The sequence below is a fragment of the Leuresthes tenuis genome, unplaced genomic scaffold, assembly GCF_036924035.1.
Source record: "Leuresthes tenuis unplaced genomic scaffold, fLeuTen1.0.hap1 SCAF_18, whole genome shotgun sequence".
NCBI classification, from domain to species: Eukaryota; Metazoa; Chordata; class Actinopteri; order Atheriniformes; family Atherinopsidae; genus Leuresthes; species Leuresthes tenuis.
Genome location: NW_027325372.1, coordinates 28,660,179 through 28,676,320, shown reverse-complemented (window position 1 = coordinate 28,676,320; position 16,142 = coordinate 28,660,179). Strand labels below are relative to the sequence as shown.

Sequence of the window (16,142 nt, the reverse complement as noted above, 5' to 3'; positions counted from 1 at the left end):
CATCCCACGTAAATGTTCTTTACTTCAGTGGCAACATCTGGCATGAGGCCTTTAATTATTGCATCGCAAACTGTGGCCTTCTCTCAGCCAAACACCTCTGATCTCGCTTTTCATGATGTAAGGTTGGGCATTCAGACCTTGCTTCACCTGCTTTTCACCAAATATAGTCGGACATTCACACCTTCTTGCAGCCGAACACTTCCACTCCACCTTTTAGTGTTCTATCACACCTTTTTTTTCACCGCATTTTATAGATTATGGTTGGAAATTCTCAACCACTCTCATCCGAAGACCTCTCCTCCCGCTTTTGTTAATATATTTGAACTTTAGTCGGACATTCACACCTTCTTGCAGCCGAACCACCTCCGCTCCCTGTTTTGATCATGTATGGTCTGGCAATACTACCTTTTCTTACCCGTTTATGAGTAATTATGGCTGGACATTCACACCTACTTGCAGCCGAACACCACCTCTCCCGCTTTTGATGATGTATGGTCCGGCATTCTTACCTTTTCTAACACATTTTTCAGGAATTATGGTCGGAGATTCACACCTCCTTACAGCCGAACACCTCCGCTCCTGCATTTGATGGTGTATAGTCGGGCATTCTCACCCTTTCTCATCAGCTTTTTGCAAATTATGATCTAACATTCACACCTGCTTTTGATGATGTATGGTTGGGCATTCTTACCTTTTTTTTTACCCATTTTTCAGGAATTATGGGTGGACATTCAAACCTTCCTGCAGCTGAACACCTCCTCTCCCGCTTATGATCATGTGCGGTTTGATATTCGAAAATTTTCTTTCATGTTTTCTAGCAATTATTGATGGACATTCAGACCTTCTTGCAGCTGAACACCTCCGCTCCCGCTTTTGTTAATATATTTGAACTTTAGTCAGACATTCACACCTACTTGCAGCCGAACACCACCTCTCTAGCTTTTGATGAGGTATGGTCCGGCATTCTTACCGTTTCTAACACATTTTTCAGCAATTATGGTAGGACATTCACACCTTCTTGCAGCTGAACACCTCCTCTCCCACTTATGATCATGTGCGGATTGATTTTCGAAAATTTTCTTTCATGTTTTCTAGCAATTAATAATGGACATTTAGACCTTCTTGCAGCTGAACACCTCCGCTCCCGCTTTTGATCATACATTGTCAGGCATTCGCACCTTGTCTTACCCGCTTTTTACAAACTTTAGTCGAACATTCACACCTTTTTGCAGCCGAACACAGTTTTTTGCAGCCGAATTTGGGCATTCGAACCTTTTCATACCCACTTTTTACCAACTATGGTCGGACATTCACACCGTCTTACAACGGAACACCTCCACTCCCTCTTTTGATGGTGTATGTTCGGGCATTCGAACCTTTTCTTACCCGCTTTTTACAAACTATGCTCGGACATTCAAACCTTCTTGTAGCCGAACACATCCACTCGTGCTTTTGATGATGTATGGTATGGCATTCGAACCTACTTGTTGCCCGCTTTTCATTAATTATGGGTGGACATTCACACCTTGTCGCAGCCAAACACCTCCGCTCCCTGGTTTGATCATGTATGGTTGGACATTCGCACCTTTTCTCACCCGCTTTTTGCAAACTATGGTCGGCCATTCACAGCTTCCTCTCCACCATACTTGTATGGTGGGATATTCACACCCACTTGCATCCGAAGACCTCCGCCCCCACTTTTGTTGTCGCATTCACTCTCTTTTCTCAGCAGACTAAAAGAAACTTCCATCCTGCACCGCTGTTTGCTTTTTCACAACAGCAGAGGAGAGCGCACCGTTCCCAGCGGCACTGCAATACCGGGTCGATGCTTGGAGTGAACGGAGCAAGCTCCTTTTTCAACTCCTATTGATAAAAATCCATTTAATATGTAGTCCTTGCATAGACATATCACATATTAAACTGATAAGTACAGATGGATTATGTGCAATTATTAAAGAGAGTAGAGGACGATCTCTCTCGTTGGAAGTCCTTACCTATATCACTTATGGGGAGAGTTACAACCATTAAAATGATGATACTACCAAAAGTTAACTATTTGTTCTCAATGATCCCCATAAAACCATCTGCTACTTGGTTTAAGTCACTAGATTCATGCATCTCCAAATTTCTGTGGAAAAACAAACCACCACGTATTAGTTTACAAACCCTACAGAAGACCAAGGACAGTGGTGGATTAGATTTACCTCATTTTCAGCACTATTCCTTAGCCAATAGGTTACAATATAAATCAAAATGGTTTAAACCTTGTTGTTGTCACAGTTCCCAGAGACGTTGTAATCGTTGAGGATTCTATATTCACCCCCTCATTAGAGGCACGTGTTGCAGATTGATGACACTGAATCTTCTTCTCTGTTCATTGCTGGCATCATTCCCAGCATCGTAAGTGTTCGTGGCATTGTTAGCCTCTTCTTCTGGATCTTGATATCGAGCATCCTTTTGTATTTCTGGTTTGTAAGTCCTCTCTCTTCGTTCACCGGAGTCTTCGTCTCTTTGTCCTTGAGTTTGGTGATTTTTTCTTTTTTTGATGCCTTGACACAGTGTGACAGGTGATACCACGTGGGAGATCCTTTAACTTGGACTGCTGTCCCTGTGCTGCGAAATGGCTGTGCTGCTCAAATGGTCTCTCCTTCATCATATACACAGTTATTTATACATCACCTTCCACCATGAAGCGTTGTCCCTTTTTGTTTCTCTCTTTGTTCTTAAAATGCTGTTATGCATGTCTAAACCAATCCATTAAACTAGATCATTTTGGCAGTAAAGCGATCTACAATGTGCTTGGTCGCAAAGCTGCTCATCTGTGGTAAACAGCTCTTCAGAAAGGCATTCTTCAATTGATTTCACTAATTTTATGTAATAATTTTGTGATTTCCTACAAAACTACACTTCTTCTCCCATCTGTCTGAGTATTTAATATTGTCTGGGTCCCGTTAAAACATATATTTTTCCCATCTAATTCCTTGTTTGCTTTAAAACAAGTATTCCCCATTTTCTATCCCTTCAGTAGCCAACCAGTTTGTATGGAGTACACTGGAGCAACTTGACTGATCAGTAAAACACTGCTTTTGTTGTCACCGCAAGGCTTCCCCCGTCGGTTGTTTCACTGAGACACTACTGAGTAACTACAACTCAACACAGTTTATACACATAACATTCATATACATACTAACAAACAAACAAACAATAATTTATCGCAATTTTCTCATCTCTGTTTGAACGTACACCCAGGTAAATATTCCTGTAGTCTTCTCATACCGACTATGGACCCATTCATTGTTTAACTTCACTGTTTTGCAAATCCTAATTGAATATTACACATTGACATTGAAATTTACTGGATAAGCAGGTCTTCATTGCATTCAGCAGCCTATATGTGAGCATCTATGTGTAAGCTGTTCTTCTTTGCATTTATCAGCAGCAAGCAATTCTTCACTGCACATGCATATGTAAATAGTAAAACAATTCCAATGTGTTAGCGAAACCTTCTATATCACAGTGGTTTCTAAGATCTATTTTAAGTTCTTTGCCATCAGTGAGATGACATAGTTTACAAAGTGTGTCAAATTATCACTGAAGATCTTTTCAGGTATTTCAAATCTAGAAATAAGTTATTTTACGCGTGATTTTGCTACTGAGAGTGCATCTGCTTGTGCACATGGAAATATTTCAGACCATTTGGTAAAAACCTCTGTTGTCACTGAGCAGAATCGTTTCCCTTAACATTAATTTAGTTCAATGAAATCTACACAATAATGAAATAATGAAATCCAAACAAATATGTTGAAAAAGATACACTGGCTTAGGGAATTATCTTCGTTTTGGTCTTAGATTGCCCTGTGGAATGTATTTTGCACATATTTGACCTGCTAGACAAAACTTTGTTCATTTATTTATTCTAAAAAAAAAAATTCAATAATTAGTAAAACCATATGCTGTAAAAACCTTGTTCATTATTGCTTCCATCCCTCCTGTTGAGACATGACATGGTCCGTGGCTCAATACTGCAGCATATTTAAACAAATTCTTTGGCAGTATGGTTTTCCTTCCGGTCATTCATACGAGTCTATTGTAGATGGCAATTGAATAACATCTAATAATGCTAAAATATTTGTAGTTTATACATTTAGCTGTGGATGTCAACATACCTGTTTTTCCAATGCTGTGTTAACACATGTACAGTTGAGAAGGCATACTGACTGTCAGTGTAAACGTTAACAACCTTTTTGTTATTTAATTTACAAGCTTCAGTTAAAGCTACCAATTCGACTGCTTGAACAGAGTAATTTTTTGGTAGTGGTTGTTTTAAGAAAACTTCAGTTTCTGTTACTACTGCAAATCCTGTAGCATTTGTGCCATCAGGGTTTTTTGCTTGACCTGTTGAATAAATATAGTTATTTCTGCATTTTCATAACGTATATCAGTTAAGTCTGGCCTGGGTAAAACACTGATGGTTATTTCTGACATGCAATCATGAGGCTTTCCATCTGTGGGGTAGGTAGCAGTGTGGATGGATTAAGTGTAGCACATCTCTCGACAACAAGGTGTGGCTGTGAAAGAAGAACTGTTATGTAGGAGAGATGTCTGGTAAAGATATTTTGTTAAGTAACCATATCACAGCCACTGCATGAGGTACCTTAAGTGTTAATGGGTGAAATAACACCATTATTGTTGATGCCTGCACTGCCAATGGCTTCTGGCCATTGATTCAAAAGTACGATCTCGTCCCTTTTTCCCCCTTTCAGTGGACACTGGTCCCTAATTACCGCAATTCAGCAGGGGGTCTTTCATTAGGAGTACTGGACTCCCCCGTGCACGGTTTCAGCTCCGACCCTGGAAAGCGGAAAAAACGTTGAGATCTGGTTTGAGGACCCAATTGTTGAGAAAAGTCTCTCAATGAGACTCAGAGTTGCTGGAGTCAGTTAATGCAAATGTTTAATCTTGCAGCAAGTAACCCTTCTGTCTGTTTGGACTCTCACATACATTCGGTTAATCATAGAAAAACGAGAACAAAACTTTTTAGCCCCTTAAATTCATAAAACAGACATGGTGCAGTTATTTCCATTCTAGAAAATAAGAGTAATCACCACCATTCCTATAAATTCTGGATATTCTAACAATCTGAATCTTTTTTAAATGTTCGATGAAGCCCTTTGCTGTTCTGTTTAGAGACTCAGCTGATCATAAACCAAGTTTTGCTCTTGAACCAAGCTTCTAAACTCTTCACCTTTTTCATTTCTCAGTTAGTATTCACTTTAAAACTGATTAAAAGAAAAATTAAATGAATGCCTATCAACAAATGTGGGATCTAAACTCTAGTGCTTTCTCTAAAATAATTTCCTTTCTCAATTCAGAAATGTGTGTGTGTAAGTCACAACACCCGTGACACCAAAACGGCTTTCTTTTCTCTCTTTTTTCTACACTCTGCACTGTGAGCACACACACCAAATCAGAAAGGCTTTTTTCTCTCTTTTCTACATTATGGACTGTGGGGACACAAAACCGCTCTCTCTCTTTTTTTTTTTGATTGTGTGCCAGGGCGTTGTCTCACGTATTAGATTATGCTTAAGATACGAATGGGTTTATCAGTCACATCAGAATCCATACATACTGATCCTCCCGTAATAAAATGGTCGGATCTTATCAAACACACTTTGTTTCTTGTGACAAGTCAGCAAAACAGCGTATACACGTCAAGACACTGAATCAAGTTTGCCACAAGAACTCATAAGTTTGGCAGTATTGCTCTGCCGTCAGCAATCATACACCCATTTTATTTTCATGAGACATGTGCAGGCACCTGTTCATCCACTGTTCTATCACTATGAATTAGTTTATCTATTATCAATAAGGATACTTCTACAACTACTATCAAAGTATGTCCGGACTTCTTATGTTGTCAGTTGCTATATATGAATAAGTGGGTAGCTACTGACAAGCATTAAGCATGTCACACAGCCCAAACATATAACATTTCAGGACACACCACACAGTTAACAACCACAGTGAAGCGTGTCAAAGCCCAAACATGTAACATTCAACAGGACACTTACACAACACATTCAAATCAAACAGTCAGACAACATACAAGAACATATACCCCAGCCAGCATTGCTCCCTGCCTATTTTCCTACAACTCACTATGTGTGCGCACACCTTTATTCACAAACTCTTCAACTTATACTCTTTTACCGAAGCTGCTACAGCTCGATTGGCCAAATACCCTTAGATCCTATTTCGGTGAATTTGACATCTGCCTTGTATGTAACAGATTAGCGGTTTAGCAGTTTTAATTTAGTTTGAGTGAAGGAATTCATTTTATAGCAAAATCCGAAATCGTGAAGAACTCATGAAAGTAAGCTTATTCTCGGATTCCTGAAACTTTAGATTTGCTCTTTCTTTTACTGCAAAGTACAACGTTGAGCAGCACTAATGAGTTGTTTCTATTTTTGGCAGGCTTTACCTTTGCGGATGAAGCCCTTTCTGTCTGTGCAAAAGAAATCTTGTTACTGTGCAGAGTGACTTCTCTGAGTAGAGTCGCCTTACTTGTTGCGACTGTGCCGATGTTCGAAGCTGGAGTGCAAAGTTGTTGCTTGAATGGTGCTCGCTGGAGCGTGTGGTAGTGTAAAGTTAGACCATTTAAAAGGGCTGAAGAGTGCTCAGTGCAGCGGGTGGGCGGAGGTGCAAAGTGACACTATGGCCATAAAAAGAACACCGCTACAAGTGCGCATTGTGCCAGGAAGGGCCCTCGGACGTGAACCAGTGGACAGTTATCGCTTCTCGGCCTTTTGGCTAAGATCAAGTGTAGTATCTGTTCTTATCAGTTTAATGTCTGATATGTCCTCTTTGCGAGGACTACATATTAAATGGATTTTTATCAATAGGAGTTGAAAAAGGAGCTTGCTCCGTTCACTCCAAGCATCGACCCGGTACTGCAGTGCCGCTGGGAATGGTGCGCTCTCCTCTGCTCTTGTGAAAAAGCAAACAGCGGTGCAGGATGGAAGTTTCAGGGAGCCTAAGATGAAACTTTCTTTTAATCTGCTGAGAAAAGAGAGTGAATGCGAAGCAGACTTTAACACGGCTCTGGGAGCGAGCCGAGTGCGGGCTAACCGGGAGAATTGCTTGAAAGAAACGCGACACCGAATGAGCAGTCAGAACAAAGCTTCAATACGGTGTTCCCGTGTTGTTTGTGGCTGCCTTGTCTTTTGCACAGAGTAAAAGACAAGGCAGCCATCGAATAGGGCCCGATTGTTCCTACTTGGTCAGCCGAGGAGCAAGGGGGGGGAGCAAGCGTCTCAACCAAGCAAAGCTCACCATGGGGAAGGTGGCTATGCCAACTAGCCTGATGCCCTGCTCCCGCAGTGATGGATAATCGTACACTGGTTTCTCTTCATAATGTACAAGTCTTTCGCCTTTTACTAAAGACTTCCGTGGAGAGCAGCACTAATGAATTGTTTCTATTTTTGGCAGGCTTTACCTTTGCGGGGGAAGCCCTTTCTGTCTGTGCAAAAGAAATCTTGTTACTGTGCAGAGTGACTTCTCTGAGTAGAGTCGCCTTACTTGTTGCGACTGTGCCGATGTTGCTTGAATGGTGCTCGCTGGAGCGTGCTGTAGTGTAAAGTTATACCATTTAAAAGGGTTGAAGAGTGCTCAGTGCAGCGGGTGGGCGGAGGTGCAAAGTGACACTATGGCCATAAAAAGAACACCGCTACAAGTGCGCATTGTGCCAGGAAGGGCCCTCGGACGTGAACCAGTGGACAGATATCGCTTCTCGGCCTTTTGGCTAAGATCAAGTGTAGTATCTGTACTTATCAGTTTAATATGTGATATGTCTATGCGAGGACTACATATTAAATGGATTTTTATCAATAGGAGTTGAAAAAGGAGCTTGCTCCGTTCACTCCAAGCATCGACCCGGTACTGCAGTGCCGCTGGGAACGGTGCGCTCTCCTCTGCTCTTGTGAAAAAGCAAAGAGCGGTGCAGGATGGAAGTTTCTTTTAATCTGCTGAGAAAAGAGAGTGAATGCGAAGCAGACTTTAACACGGCTCTGGGAGCGAGCCGAGTGCGGGCTAACCAGGAGAAATGCTTGAAAGAAACGCGACACCGAATGAGCGGTCAGAACAAAGCCTCAATACGGTGTTCCTGTGGTGTTTTTATAAAATGCGGTGTAAAAAAAGGTGTGAATGCCCCATAGAAAACTAATAGGTGAATCGGAAGTGTTCGGCTGCAAGAAGGTGTGAATGTCCGACTATATTTGGTGAAAAGCAGGTGAAGCAAGGTCCAAATGCCCAACCTTACATCATCAAAAGCGAGATCAGAGGTTTTTGGCTGCAAGAAGGCCATAGTTTGCCAAAAGCGGGTAAGGTGCGAATGATCGGCTAAATATCAACAAAAGTGGGGGCGGAGGTCTTCGGATGCAAGTGGGTGTGAATATCCCACCATACAAGTATGGTGGAGAGGAAGCTGTGAATGGCCGACCATAGTTTGCAAAAAGCGGGTGAGAAAAGGTGCGAATGTCCAACCATACATGATCAAAACAGGGAGCGGAGGTGTTTGGCTGCGACAAGGTGTGAATGTCCACCCATAATTAATGAAAAGCGGGCAACAAGTAGGTTCGAATGCCCAACCATACATCATCAAAAGCAGGAGTGGATGTGTTCGGCTACAAGAAGGTTTGAATGTCCGAGCATAGTTTGTAAAAAGCGGGTAAGAAAAGGTTCGAATGCCCGAACATACACCATCAAAAGAGGGAGCGGAGGTGTTCCGCTGTAAGACGGTGTGAATGTCCGACCATAGTTGGTAAAAAGTGGGTATGAAAAGGTTCGAATGCCCAAATTCGGCTGCAAAAAACTGTGTTCGACTGCAAAAAGGTGTGAATGTTCGACTAAATTTTGTAAAAAGCGGGTAAGACAAGGTGTGAATGCCTGACAATGTATGATCAAAAGCGGGAGCGGAGGTGTTCAGCTGCAAGAAGGTCTAAATGTCCATTTTTAATTGCTAGAAAACATGAAAGAAAATTTTCGAAAATCAATCCGCACATGATCATAAGTGGGAGAGGAGGTGTTCAGCTGCAAGAAGGTGTGAATGTCCTACCATAATTGCTGAAAAATGTGTTAGAAACGGTAAGAATGCCGGACCATACATCCTCAAAAGCTAGAGAGGTGGTGTTCGGCTGCAAGTAGGTGTGAATGTCTGACTAAAGTTCAAATATATTAACAAAAGCGGGAGGAGAGGTCTTTGGATGAGTGGTTGAGAATTTCCAACCATAATCTATAAAATGCGGTGAAAAAAAAGGTGTGATAGATACCTAAAAGGTGGAGCGGAAGTGTTCGGCTGCAAGAAGGTGTGAATGTTATATATATAGTTGGTGAAAAGCAGGAAAAGAAAGGTCTGAATGCCCAATCTTACATCATCAAAAGCGAGATCAGAGGTGTTTGGCGGCAAGAAAACGGGTAAGGTGTGAAAGACCGACTAAATATCAACAAAAGTGGGGGCGGAGGTCTTCGGATGCAAGTGGGTGTGAATATCCCACCATACAAGTATGGTGGAGAGGAAGCTGTGAATGGCCGACCATAGTTTGCAAAAAGCGGGTGAGAAAAGGTGCGAATGTCCAACCATACATGATCAAAACAGGGAGCGGAGGTGTTTGGCTGCGACAAGGTGTGAATGTCCACCCATAATTAATGAAAAGCGGGCAACAAGTAGGTTCGAATGCCCAACCATACATCAACAAAAGCAGGAGTGGATGTGTTTGGCTACAAGAAGGTTTGAATGTCCGAGCATAGTTTGTAAAAAGCGGGTAAGAAAAGGTGCGAATGCCCGACAAAGTATGATCAAAAGAGGGAGTGGAGGTTTTCGGCTACAAGAAGGTTTGAATGTACGACCATAGTTTGTAAAAAGCGGGTAAGAAAAGGTGCGAATGCCCGAACATACACCATCAAAAGAGGGAGCGGAGGTGTTCCGCTGAAAGACGGTGTGAACGTCCGACCAAAGTTTGTAAAAAGCAGTTAAGAAAAGGTTTGAATATCCAACCAAACATAATCAAAAGTGGGAGCAGAGCTGTTCGACTGCAAGTAGGTGTGAATGTCCGACCATAGTTGGTAAAAAGCGGGTAAGAAAAGGTTAAAAAACCCGACTGTACACAATCAAAAGAGGGAGCGGACGTGTTTCGCTGCAAGAAGGTGTGAATGTCCGAGCATAGTTTGTAAAAAGTGGGTAAGAAAAGGTTCGAATGCCAGAACATACACCATCAAAAGAGGGAGCGGAGGTGTTCCGCTGTAAGAAGGTGTGAATATCCGACCATAGTTGGTAAAAAGTGGGTAAGAAAAGGTTCGAATGCCAAAATATACACCATCAAAAGCGGAAGCCGAGGTGTTCGGCTGCAAGTAGGTGTGAATGTCAGATCATAATTTGCAAAAAGCTGATGAGAAAGGTGTGAATGACCGACAATAATTGCTGAAAAATGTGTTAGGAAAGGTAAGAATGCCGGACCATTCATCATCAAAAGCGGGAGAAGAGGTGTTCGGCTGCAAGAAGCTGTGAATGTCCAGCCATAATTACTCAAAAACGGGTACGAAAAGGTAGTATTGCCAGACCATAAATGATCAAAAAAGGGAGCGGAGGTTTTCCGCTGTAAGAAGGTGTGAATATCCGACCATAATTGGTAAAAAGCGGGTAAGAAAAGGTGCGAATGCCCGACAATGTATGATCAAAAGAGGGAACGGAGGTTTTCGGCTGCAAGAAGGTCTAAATGTCCAACCATAATTTGTAAAAACCGGGGAAGAAAAGGCTCGGAAGCCCAACTATACACCATCAAAAGCGGGAGCGGAGGTGTTCAGCTGCAAGAAGGTCTGATTGTCCATCAATAATTGCTAGAAAACATGAAAAAAAAATTTCGAATATCCAACCGCACATGATCATAAGTGGGAGAGGAGGTGTTCAGCTGCAAGAAGGTGTGAATGTCCACCCATAATTCCTCAAAAATGGGTAAAAAAAAAGGTGCGAATGCCCAACCATACATCATCAAAAGCAGTACTGGATGTGTTAGGCTACAAGAAGGCTTGAATGTCCGAGCATAGTTTGTAAAAAGCGGGTAAGAAAAGGTTCGAATGCCCGAACATACACCATCAAAAGAGGGAGCGGAGGTGTTCCGCCATAAGAAGGTGTGAATGTCCGACCGTAGTTGGTTAAAATACCCGACTGTACACAATCAATAGCGGGAGCGAATGTGTTCGGCTACAAGAAGGTGTGAATGGCCGACCATTTTTTGTAAATAGCGGGTAAGAAAAGGTGCGAATGCCCGACAATGTATGATCAAAAGAGGGAGCGGAGGTTTTCGGCTAAAAGAAGGTCTGAATGTCCAACCATAATTTGTAAAAACCGGGGAAGAAAAGGCTCGAAAGCCCGACTATACACCATCAAAAGCGGGAGCAGAGGGGTTCAGCTGCAAGAAGGTCTGAATGTCCATCAATAATTGCTAGAAAACATGAAAGAAAATTTTCGAATATCAAACCGCACATGATCATATGCGGGAGAGGAGGTGTTCAGCTGCAAGAAGGTGTGAATGTCCACCCATAATTCCTGAAAAATGGGTAAAAAAAGGTGCGAATGCCCAACCATACATCATCAAAAGCATGTGTGAATGTCAGATCATAATTTGCAAAAACCTGATGAACACATCAAATTTGGATCAGCAGGTGAAACAGTCCACTCCATTTCTTTCTGACATGTAGCAACAAACTCTCCCACACCTTGTCACTGCCAGTGTGTACGTTTGGCCAAGGAAATGTGAGGGCGAGTACCACAAACATTAAAAAAATCTAAGTTCTCTGGAGTCAATAAAGTAGGCGCACATATTTTTTCACTTCTTCTCATAGTCATTGTCAGGCCCCAAAGAAATGTGTGATGTGCAGTGCAAATCAGCAGGTTGCATGAAATCAGAAAGGGGTGAAACTAACGCTTTTGCTTCTTCCACTAGTTGTTGTGAAAAAGGAGAGCTGGGAAGTTTCCACTCATAAGCATATGTAAGTGCCGATGAATCAAACTGCACTGCTGTGAAAACTTTGTCAGGCTGTAACATAACGTTAACACCCTCTGGTGTAGAAGTTAAAATAATGCCTAATTTACACATGAGATCACAGCCCATCAGGTTAATGGGACACAACTCTGATAACAAAAATGAGTGTTTGAAGGAGAGCCCATCTGGAGTGACACACGCAATGGGCGATGTCATTTTCTCCTTCACAACCTGGCCTGATGCAGACATAGAGTAAACGTGGTTTCCACTTAACTTTGGAGGACAATCAAACTCCCCTGACGTCACTACTGATGAACATAAGTTCCTATATTCTGAGAGAAATATCTTTGCTCTAGGACGGAAATAGCATGCAAAACTTTACGACGTGAATCACAGTCGGCAAGCGTTTCTTCACTACACAGAGCAGGAAAAATGTGTGAGTGTGTTTGTGCTATCACCCATTAGTGGAGGCTCCGCTGCCACGTGACGTCCAGAACCTGCCTCCCACCCTCAGTCAGCCTTTTGCCCAATTTCATCACTTTTCAGATGTGGACACAGCCACAGTAAAAACAAATATTCGGATCATAGCTCTGGCGTGGCCCATTTCGACCTCCTCTCCCACACGTCCACGTCTTCGACTTCGGCCTCGTCCTCTGTTTAAACCAACTGCGTAATACATGGTCATGGCTGCCAAATGCAGCTCCTTTTCACACTTGTCCTATATCTTAAGCGTCTCAACTTGGCTCTCAGCATGGCGAGCATATCGGCGAACGTCAGCCAAACGAGGACCCTCACACCATCCCACGTAAATGTTCTTTACTTCAGTGGCGACATCTGGCATGAGGCCTTTAATTATTGCATTGCATGCAATACTCTCCCATGGTCCTGATTCATTACCCAAATCCCTTGGTCTCTGATGACCGCTGTGCTTGCTGACTTCCTCAAGGATGCGGTGTACAAAATCATCAGTCCCTTCACCGGGTTTCTGTTTGCAGGTGTAAATGTGGGACATATTGATTTTGGTTGGAAATTGAGTGGTGATGGCTTGACACAGTCTTTGGATGGCTGCTTCATATTGAGCGTTATCATTATGTCCTCGTTCACTGTTGGTAGGTCGCAAATCCAGTTGTAGCATACTGGCCTCTATTTTGCAGAGGTCGGTCAGTTTGAACTTTTTTGTCAATATGCGACGCAATTCAACCCCGGTCGGGCAGAATTGTGCGCAGAAATCTCGCAACTCGTCAGCAAAATGGGGTCCAGAAATCTCTGGATCTGGTAAGCATTGTTATGCTTCCATGATGTCAGTCTCAGTCCAGGGTCGATAAACCAGTAATGGTCCAGTGGGAACTGCAACTTTAACCATAGGCATGGTTTGAATCTGGTTTTGTTTTTTCTCACGTTTAGATCTCTGAAGTCCAGATTGTGGGTAAAGGATTTTTGTCACTTGCGTTAAAAGTTCTTGGGCAGGTACGCTGGAGAACCAAACGTCTTCCTTTTCCTCATCATCAGACCTATGTAACTGATGTTGTGAGAATGATGGAATTTCTTCCCGAGGGAGGATGGAAGAAGTCCCTTCTTCCCGAGAGCCAGAGGCTTGTGGCAGGGCTGGCTGTTGTTGTTGCAGGCGTCGTGGAGGGCAGGAGTCCAGGTCTGGATCCGGCACAGCGAGAGCGCTCAGGGTGGGGTAAAGAGGTGCAGAAGGAGAAAAAGTGTTATCAGTGGAATATGGTGATGGTTTAAAAGAAGATTCAGTCTTAATCAGAGCTGAATTATCTTTTCGTCCACATACTAAATTATTATCATCATTCCGTCATGGCATTCGTTTAACATTTTCCTTTCTTTCTCTTAATACACTTTATTTTTTCCAACATTCTATACCTTTCTTACTTCTTATTTAAACTTAATTTTCTTTTTTTTTGCTTCATCTCTTTCTCATATTTGCAAAACTTTTCTTCTAATTTTCTTATTTCTAACATACTAAAAGAACCTTCAGGTGGAAAACCTCTGGACCATATTTCTTTTTCATTTCAACATGCTTAGGTCCCCCGGTAGGGTCAAAAGTCTGAGACCTACTGTTTCCCATTCTCAGACTTGGAATGGGGAAATATATTCCTTCACTCAAAGGACGTCTCCAATGAGGACCTTAATCTGTACTCACACTTCTTCGGAGTACTTCACACTTCTTCGGACTGCTTCAAAAGTTTCCCTTACCCATGAAATCTCTGTCTCACTAATGACACAACTGGGAAACCCTCTTTTATTCAAATAAAAACTAAAAAGCAGTCCTATCATCTCAGACTATCATATTTAAAAAATGATCCCAGCGCTGGTATTCAGGAAAAGGACCTGCCAGTCCTCTCTCTCAGAAAAGGCCTTGGAGGTATGAGGCTGGAACAGCTACTTCAGTCCAGGCTGGCCATGCACTGCGGTCCGGTCCAGAGACACCAGTCGAGGGATCCTGTTCGTGACGCCAAAATTGTGGACATAGAAGGGCATGTTGAAGGTGTGAATGTCCGACCATAGTTGGTAAAAAGCGGGTAAGAAAAGGTTAAAATACCCGACTCTACACAATCAATAGCGGGAGCGGAGTTGTTCGGCTAAAAGAAGGTGTGAAAGTCCTACCATGGTTTGTAAAAAGCGGGTAAGAAAAGGTTCGAATGCCAAAATATACACCATCAAAAGCGGAAGCCGAGGTGTTCGGCTGCAAGTAGGTGTGAATGTCAGATCATAATTTGCAAAAAGCTGATGAGAAAGGTGTGAATGATCGACAATAATTGCTAAAAAATGTGTTAGAAAAGGTAAGAATGCCGGACCATTCATCATCAAAAGCGGGAGAAGAGGTGTTCGGCTGTAAGATGGTGCGAATGTCCGACCATAGTTGGTAAAAAGCGGGTAAGAAAAGGTTCGAATGCTCCAATATATACCATCAAAAGCGGAAGCGGAGGTGTTCGGCTGCAAGAAGGTGTGAACGTCCGACCAAAGTTTGTAAAAAGCAGGTAAGAAAAGGTGCGAATGCCCGAACATACACCATCAAAAGAGGGAGCGGAGGTGTTCCGCTGAAAGACGGTGTGAATGTCCGACCATAGTTGGTAAAAAGCGGGTAAGAAAAGGTTCGAATGCCCGAATATATACCATCAAAAGCGGAAGCGGAGGTGTTCGGCTGCAAGAAGGTGTGAACGTCCGACCAAAGTTTGTAAAAAGCAGTTAAGAAAAGTTTCGAATATCCAACCAAACATAATCAAAAGTGGGAGCAGAGCTGTTCGACTGCAAGTAGGTGTGAATGTCCACCCATAATTCCTGAAAAATGGGTAAGAAAAGGTGCGAATGCCCAACCATACATCATCAAAAGAAGAAGTGGATGTGTTCTGCTACAAGAAGGTTTGAATGTCCGACCATAGTTTGTAAAAATTGGGTAAGAAAAAGTTTGAATGCCCGAACATACACCATCAAAAGAGGGAGCGGAGGTGTTCCGCTGTAAGATGGTGTGAATGTCCGACCATAATTGGTAAAAAGCGGGTAAGAAAAGGTTAAAATACCCGAGTGTACACAATCAATAGCGGGAGCGGAGTTGTTCGGCTACAAGAAGGTGTGAAAGTCCGACCATGGTTTGTAAAACGCGGGTAAGACAAGGTGCGAATGCCCGACAATGTATGATCAAAAGAGGGAGCGGAGGTGTTCGGCTGCAAGGTCTGAATTTCCAACCATAATTTGTAAACACCGTTGAAGAAAAGCCTCGAAAGCCCGACTATACACCATCAAAAGCGGGAGCAGAGGTGTTCAGCTGCAAGAAGGTCTGAATGTCCACCAATAATTACTGAAAAATGGGTAAGAAAAGGTGTGAATGCCCAACTATACATCATAAAAAGCAGAAGTGGATGTGTTCGGCCACAAGAAGGTTTGAATGTCCGACCATAGTTTGTAAAAGGCGGGTAAGAAAAGGTTCGAATGCCCGAACATACACAATCAAAAGAGGGAGCGGAGGTGTTTCGCTGCAAGGTGTGAATGTCCGAGCATAGTTTGTAAAAAGTGGGTAAGAAAAGGTTCGAATGCCAGAACATACACCATCAAAAGAGGGAGCGGAGGTGTTCCACTGTAAGAAGGTGTGAA

At 42.7% G+C, this 16,142-nt stretch overlaps 3 non-coding genes and 1 pseudogene across 3 annotated transcripts; 3 read left to right on the top strand and 1 right to left on the bottom strand.

Moving 5' to 3' along the window:
• Positions 1–1,784: 1,784 nt before the first annotated feature.
• On the bottom strand, positions 1,785–1,961 carry LOC140276239 (U2 spliceosomal RNA; annotated as a pseudogene).
• Positions 1,962–6,790: 4,829 nt separating this feature from the next.
• LOC140275790 (U2 spliceosomal RNA) lies at positions 6,791–6,981 on the top strand. The gene has a single exon (XR_011908505.1). It is a non-coding gene; the product is annotated as a U2 spliceosomal RNA (small nuclear RNA).
• A 411-nt stretch (positions 6,982–7,392) lies between these two features.
• LOC140275858 (U5 spliceosomal RNA) lies at positions 7,393–7,506 on the top strand. The gene has a single exon (XR_011908567.1). It is a non-coding gene; the product is annotated as a U5 spliceosomal RNA (small nuclear RNA).
• Positions 7,507–7,781: 275 nt separating this feature from the next.
• LOC140275988 (U2 spliceosomal RNA) lies at positions 7,782–7,969 on the top strand. The gene has a single exon (XR_011908682.1). It is a non-coding gene; the product is annotated as a U2 spliceosomal RNA (small nuclear RNA).
• The last annotated feature ends 8,173 nt before the right edge of the window (positions 7,970–16,142 follow it).